The 7,854-nt window shown below is 41.4% G+C and overlaps 1 protein-coding gene and 1 long non-coding RNA gene across 3 annotated transcripts in view; one reads left to right on the forward strand and one right to left on the reverse strand.

Moving 5' to 3' along the window:
- Window positions 1-2,157, reverse strand: part of SBNO2 (strawberry notch homolog 2) — a 62,280-nt gene extending 60,123 nt beyond the window's left edge. For both annotated transcript variants that reach the window (XM_072111586.1, XM_072111575.1), the window contains exon 1: window positions 1,887-2,157. The gene's annotated coding sequence lies outside the window, so the exon portion shown is untranslated. The remainder of the gene's footprint in view (window positions 1-1,886) is intronic.
- Window positions 2,150-7,476, forward strand: LOC140064576 (uncharacterized). Its single transcript, XR_011847774.1, has 3 exons — window positions 2,150-2,677; window positions 3,394-3,631; window positions 6,462-7,476. It is a non-coding gene; the product is annotated as an uncharacterized lncRNA (long non-coding RNA).
- The last annotated feature ends 378 nt before the right edge of the window (window positions 7,477-7,854 follow it).

Raw genomic sequence — 7,854 nt, forward strand, 5'->3', positions numbered from 1 at the left:
CAAACGTTACCCCACAAAACTATCAGCCCCCTTGTAGTGTAGTGTAGTGTAGTGTAAATAATATTTCCAAGATTCACTCAAGTATGTAAAATCTCACCCGTTTACCAATAGAAACTAAATCTCCTCCAAAGTCACATGCAAAGGAGTCACTTTTTCCAGAGATGAATAAAGTAGAGAGGCAGAAGGGGGAACATCACGTCAGGTGCCCTAATCTTTGCTGGAACATAATCTCTAAGATAAATACGGTGCGCACTTGAAGGAAAAAGAGTGTGCTTACAGTCTAGGGGTCCAACCCATTAATCATAACATTATTATATTGGTTTGGTGGAACACAGAAACACGCCATTTCATATTGATGATGACACTTCTTAAATACAAAATAGTTCTCAGAGCTGCAGAACCAAAGATAAAAAGATGCAGATACAGGCAATTATGGAAGAAGAGCCAATTTCTGCCCATCTCTGGTTCTGTAATTTGAAGAACGACTATCCTGGTGCAGTTCGAAAGATGCAACTCAATATCAAAAGCTTGATTCTAGTTTATATACAGCTCAAGAAAAGGGCAAGTGATACCTTCCCCTACAGCCTCTCAATCTGACTCCACTCAGGTGAAAAGTGACATTTTCACATCACTCTGCTCTACATGTGAGTTTTTATAGGTAATACATTGACATTTCACATATAAGAGGCAATTTAAGGATATTTCACAGTCCCCAGGCTGTGATATCTAACTTTATCATGACACATTGAAGTACTTTCTTGGATGCATATGTCGAAATTGTTCCTGCAGCACCTCAATAGCATGCCTCCTCATTCCAATATCTTCCCCCCTCCCCATCCTGGTCTTCACTTCCTTAGCACTTACATACCAACTGCACTGAAATCAGTAGTATGAAGGGCTTATAAAACGGTTTTATGTTTTGCCAGTAAGCCAGGACTATGTTGCATGGCAGTAGGTGACTACTATGCATGTGCAGCCTAGATGTTAAACCTGTCACACAGCGGAAACCCGGCTTTCTGCCCATTCACCGGCTAGTCTGTAAGCTGAGTGAACTGTACATCCTATCTATATGTTGGAGATGAATGAAAGACCTAAAAAAGAAAAGTGGGAATGTTGCCAAATCGGTAGTCTGGTAGTGAAGCTATCGCCCAAGTGTACCAATAGCCTCATCTATAGGATAGATCATCAGTGTTGGCTCAATAAAGATCGACTGCTGAAACCCCAACAATCAAATACAGGGGTTATCTAGGATGTAAAAAATGTAAAACCATGTGCAGGGGTTATTAACTAATAACAAAAACAACCCATTGTCCTTTCCTCCATCCAGATACCTCGGCAAGTATCCAGAGGATGCAGTAGTGATGTCATCCACTCTCCACAGTCACAAAAAGATGTAAGGTTTTGTTTTTTTCATTAATAGACATTTTTTTATGAAGTCTGGTTAATCTTGGCACGCAGAGTACATACATCTAGCTCCATTCTCTTTATGGTAGATGACTGCAGTTTAGATCATTTATCAATGGTTGGAAATCTAAAACCTTTAAATACAGTATAAATCAATATCTTTATACTAGATACCCCTCTAAACAGCTCTAACTGACCCGGAAGTACAAACTAGCCCATTTAGTGAATTTCTTGGTGAAGTAGAACAATCCCACCAATAAAACCGGGTACTAAAACATGGGCTGTTCCACATAAAGAGGTAGCTAGGGGGGTCGTAGCAGCCCACCAGCCCTCTCATCCCTATTTCCCACATCTCCATCCATAACCAAACTAGCTAAGCCAAATATTAACTCCTCCGCCTTTACCACATGACCTGCCGGAGCTTATAATTCGCAGCCCTCCACCTAGTTATGTACACGACGGTAATAAGCCGCATCTCTCACCACAGAGGTTCCCTCTACTTCCGGGACTTCACCACAGTGTCTTCAGGCCACAGTCAGCTCGAACACAGGGGTCCCCCGTACGGTCGCTGTGTTATGGATGTGTCCCGTAACAGACGATCACACCCGGCGGATTTGTTTACAACTTTCTTTCGTTAACGCTTCCGGTTTCTGTATAGCCCGTATAACCGAGGCTGCTGTCACTTCCTGCTTCCTGCAGCCATCTTTAGTTTACACGAACTTCCGGCTTTTGACATCATTGGGCGTGACGCTGACCACCATGGCAACGAAAGTCGATAAAGTCATGCGCAGCTGACGCGATTTTACGTCTGAGAGATTATGGGGCGTGATAGACAGCGAGTTAGCTTCATTGCGCTGGTCACCGGCTCTTCTTAGTGAGTTGGATCATTAGGCTCCCGCTCACTGAGAAGAGCCGGCTCTTCTGGCTCCTGAAGGGCTCCCTATTAAATTCATAGTAGGGAGCCTCAGTCTGTGTTAAATGGGGGTGGTGAGCCCTGTAGGGGCGGGGTTCAGCTGGAATGGAGTGCCGGCTCCATCACTAACTGACGCCATTTTTCCTCAGGTGTCCAGAGGCTTCCTGTTGGGTTACCTATAGGCACGGGACTCTTCCAATTTGCCGTTTTTTGCTTTCCTTCTTGCAAAACTCTGAACTTTTTAACTGTAAACCAGGTGTTGCACACTGCCCTTTTTCGGTGCTGTGCTCCTGTTTGTTTACAGGGACATGGTACGTCAGCTCTGACAATTTCCGCCTATCAATCCCTAAACCCATCCCTGTAAGTACATTTTTATTTTTTTTGTAAAGCCGGCCTCTTCAAGATTTTTTTTTTTATAATCTCTGACAATCCCTGGAAAAAAACAATCGTATTGCCACTTGTCTTTCACCATGCAGTACATGATAAAATTATTCTGTAGGTTAGTACGATTAAGGAGACACTAAACATGTACAGGTTTTTTTTATGTTTTACTACGTTAACAAACAAAAATGCCCTTTGAATGAAGCCACATTTGCCTTTGTGTCGCCATATTTTGACAGCTATAACTTTTAATTCCTCAATCAAAAGAGATTAGGGCTTTTTTTTTAATTTTGTTAAAAAAAGATAACGATTTTATTGGTACTATAGGGTGCCTCTGACTTTCTGATCGATTTCTATTACATATATTGGGAAGTAGGAAGTACTCAAAGTGCAATTTTAAATTAGGATTTTCAGTTTTTATACACTTCACAATATGGGTATAATAATGTAATATCTGCTTGGTCAAGGTCACAAACTCAACAATACCAATTTAGTGTGTGTGTGGGGGGGGGGGGTATTTATTTTACATAAAATTATAACACAAAATATAATTATATGTAGGGAAACAAGTGTTTCCATTTCCTCACCTCCACCTGGAGGATTCTCTCTGACCTTCTGTAGTGACAGGAAATTGAGAGATTATATAAATGTGCTCCTCCCACTAGCTACCTCTGTGTTTTCCTGTCTCTATACAGGTCAGGATTGAGAGAACCTTTCTCCTCCAGGGGGGAAGGACTTTTCAAGACCTCATATACTCCGGGGGAAATCTCGATGGGCCTTGGCTTCTCCATGGTCCTATGTCTTTTGGTGGCATTCCTTGGAGGCTCGGGTATTTCCTGGTGCTCCTGCAGATTCCCAGTGTGTACCTCTGGTGGGGCAGCCTGTTGGAGGCAGGCTGTAAACATGATTGCAGAACGCCTGGATCGCAAGAGAGTAAGTATAAATGAAGCAGTGCCGCTACATCCGTTTCTCTGATAGATATGGCTGATGACGTGTGTATTAACTATTACAGTTCCGGCACGGCTATTCTGCCGGAAGAGGGAACGTCCTTGCATTATATTTCTGTGTAATGTATACATGGGCTGTACACGTTTGTGTGTAACAGGTTTTAGATGAGAGGCAGATTTATTTTCTTGGGGTAACCATTCTTTAAACTGATTAACCCTTTACTCTCCTCTATGTGTCCTCTCATCCCGGGAATGAGAAGGAAAAGTAGAAGTCTAAAAAAAAAAAAACAACTCCAAACAACGATGTAAACATTGTATAAAAAGATAATGATCTTACTGGTTGATGAATTAAGCAGGCCCTTTTTTGGTTTTTGCACTTCCATTTTTCACTCCCCATCTTAAAAAAAAAAAAAAAAAAAAATCTAACTTTTTTTATTTCTCCATGTAAAGAACTGTGTGAGGGCTTGTTTTCTGTGTAACAAATTGCATTCATATTGACGGTATTTAATACTCAATGCCCTGTACTGGGAAACGGTAGGATTGACTAACTTCGTGCCGGGCGCCGCCATTGTTCTCCCCTGGACGGCGCCTAGTATGACGCGCCGCTGCTGACGTCATACTAGGCGCCGCCTGGAGGAAAAACATGGCGACGCCCGGCACGAAGTTAGTGAAGACAGAAGACGGGCGCCGAAGCCAGAAGAGGACCCGTGCGGACATCGGGGGAGCAGCGCTGCACGTCGGGGCCACCGGAGGGTGAGTATATAAGTTTATTATTTTCTATTAATGCTGGGCTGGCTGTATACTACTGGGGGCAGTGCTGTATACTACCGGGGGGGTCTGTGACTAATGCATTTCCCACCCTCGGCTTATACTCGTGTCAATAGGTTTTCCCAGTTTTTGATGGTAAAATTAGGGGTGTCGGCTTATACTGGAGTATATACGGTATTCACGTCATATTCTTGTGGGCTTGGTTTTACAGCTTTCACCTTGCGCTATAATTGACACGTCTCTTGGGTCGGTATGATCACAGGGATACCAAATTTATATAGGTTTTATAATGTTTTCATACTTTAACAAAAATGAAAACCTATATAGAAAAAATTCTTAATTTTGCCATCTTCTGGCACTAATAACTTTTTCATACTTCAGTGTATGGAGCTGTGGGAGGTGTCATTTTTTGCCAGATGAGATGCCGTTTTCAATGCTACCATTTTGAGGACCGAGGAAGGGTGTTTCCAGTGTGTGTTTGCAGCAAACACCCACCTTGAATGGAGAGGGCTCGACCTGTGAGCAGATCAGTAAGGGGTTTATTAGGGAGGAAGTAAAATCCCTTAGATAACACATGACTAAAAAGCTAAAATTGTCACTCGGATTCTGAATCAGTAGCTCCTTCATGTTCTAATAATGAAACCTGGAAGAAGGTCCTACCCTGGATTCTCATACTGAACCCAAGTATCTATTCTCAAATGATGATTTTGAATTTTTATTTAAAACTATGATGCCTATAGACTTAGCTTTGAAGATTTGTTGAATCAGCTCAAGACTTGTTTGGAGGTGTTCAGATGAACCATTAAAAGATCCTTATTTAAAATAAATGCAAAAATCCCGAAAACCGTTTTCCTGTGTCCAAGGACTTTAAAAACAGACTACTGTTTGATCCTACTGATTCTGTTATATTTAATTATATTCCTAGAATGAATGCATCTGTTACTAAAGTTGTAAAAAAGACAGACCTCCCCTTTGAGGACTATGCTCAGTTGAAGGATCCAATGGATCAGAAAATTGTCTGTTTAAAAGATCCTGGGATGCCATGTTTAATGTCAAGATTAACATTACTGCCACTTATACGGCTAGGGGAGCTTTAGGAACATATTTGGGAGGGCACTCATCACGAGGCCCTCTTTGAATCCATTAATCTACCAAGATCTCTTATACAGCCAGGAGGGCAGTATGGCTAAAACGGTGGTCCGGGGACATTAAGTCCAAAACAAAGCTATTTAACCTTCCTTTTTCAGGAAAATATGTGTTTGGCACTAAATCACAACCTTGATAAGGCAGCCAACAAGAAAATAGGTTTTTCCATTTTATGGCTTCTGGAACCCTAAAGAATTTCAGAAAGGGAAAGTGAAGCTATCCTGAGGGTGGAAAAGGTAAATTCTTCCTCCTCGGCTCCTCAAATAAACCTGAAAGAAAATTATGATGCCAGGGTTGGGAGGAAGATTGTCAAATTTTCTTCCCAAATGGATGCAAATTATAAAAAAAAATCAATGGGTGATCTCCATAATATCTCAGTGTTACAGACTAGTATTTGTGTCTGCTCCTACCCAGAGATTTTAAGGGTAAAGCCTGTCTTCCAGGAATCTAAACCGTCATGTAACCACTTTGATTAGATTGTGAGCCCCATTGGGGACAGGGACTGATTTGGCAAGCTCTGTGCAGCGCTGCGTAATCTGTTTGCACTATATAAATGAAGGAATTATTATTATTACTGATGCATTTGGGTGTGGTGATGCCAGTACTTTGCAAGGAACAAGGTATGGGTCATTACTCTCCTCTTTTTCTAGTGAAAAAAACCAGTGGCTCTTTTCAAATATATTGAAAATATCGAAACTATTGGATAATATATCGAAAATCCAATATTGATTCTATAAAAACTGCTACTCTGCTTATTTCCAAGGACTGTGATATTTGTACTGTAGATTTATCATATTATCATGTGCCTATCGACTCAGAATCCCAGAAGTACTAAAGCTTTGCTGTTGCTTCTCCCTGTGGTTCTATAATTCACTTACAATTCTCTTTTCTTCCATTTGGAGTCTCCACAGTCCCAAGGGTCTTTGCCAAGAACATGGCCGAGGTGGTGATATCCATCAACAAAAGATTTTGGTGGCTCGGCATGAGACTTAGAAAAGAAGAAGCAGGGGGTTTTGGAAATCTTAAAGGGTGGGTTTGGTTTGGATTATAAATATATATATTTGTATGAAACACTGTTTAGGTGTTACCTTAAACAACTCTATATCCATAAGAAATGCAATGAGTTTATTGGTAGTAGTGTAGATTTGTACCGTGTTAGCCATGGAGAGCAGAAGAAGAGTGAAGAAATCAGGCGATACCGTTTGAGGCTAACTGAGTATATTTGATGGTGAGCTTTCGAGAATACTAATTCTCTTCGCCAAATATGAAGTAATGCTTGAAACTGAAAATTCACAGCATTTTATACACACTAAACAGTGATCATCAAAGGATATTTAACAAAAACCTCTAAAGCAACAGTTTGATAAATAAATCTTATTTAAGACAGGACGACAATAAATACATTATCTGCTTGTGGCCTCCAGGTCAGAGGTAGGAGGTCATGAAGCTGGCATGAATGTTAAGACCACTTTGTAAGGTGTTGAATCTCCTCATTCATTTATACTCCCATTCTTTCCTTTCCCTTTGTATCTTAATATGTCCCATTAAAATAGTAATCTGCAAGTATTCCATAGCGTGGTCCTCTCTGGAGAAATGTGCAGCCACTGGGAGATCTTTCCTTTCATTTTTAATATCAGATCTGTGCGAGTTCATACATTGTTGGAGTCTCTGGCCTGTTTGGACACTGTTTACACACAATAAGGTAGATCACATTAGAGGACCTGCAGGAAAAGGTCCCCTTGATCTGATGTACCTGCTGTGATTGAGGTACAGGTACCTGGTCACCTGTGCAAATATGCTGGCACGTTTTACACCTGCTTTGCAGGCAGGGTGAAGTACCATTTTCTGATGGAGTTCTCGGGGCACTCCACACAACCAGTTGTTTCAGGTTTGGTGGTTGCCAGAAGGACAGAAGAGGAGGGACTGGAAATGTTTCTTTTAGTCTTGTATCTTTATGCAGAATTGGTTGGAGATCCTTGGCAATATGACGTAGGATCTCCAGTTTTGGGCTGTAAGTGACTACTAGGGGTACTCTGGCCTCCTGTTGGGTCTCCTTATATGTGAGTAAATCATCTCTGTTAATGGCTGCTGCTTTACTTATTTGGTTATCAGTCAGTATTGTAGCCCAACTGGAGAAATTTAGACCTGAGCTCCAGGAGGTGTTTTTACAACAGATACGGTTGTAGCGTATGGCCTGGCTGTATATGATAGACTGTCTGGTATGTTTGGGGTGGAAGCTGTTATTTCTCAGGTAGGCCGTTCTGTCTGTTGGTTTATGGAATATTGTTGTGGTTA

The sequence above is a fragment of the Engystomops pustulosus genome, chromosome 1, assembly GCF_040894005.1.
Source record: "Engystomops pustulosus chromosome 1, aEngPut4.maternal, whole genome shotgun sequence".
NCBI classification, from domain to species: domain Eukaryota; kingdom Metazoa; phylum Chordata; class Amphibia; order Anura; family Leptodactylidae; genus Engystomops; species Engystomops pustulosus.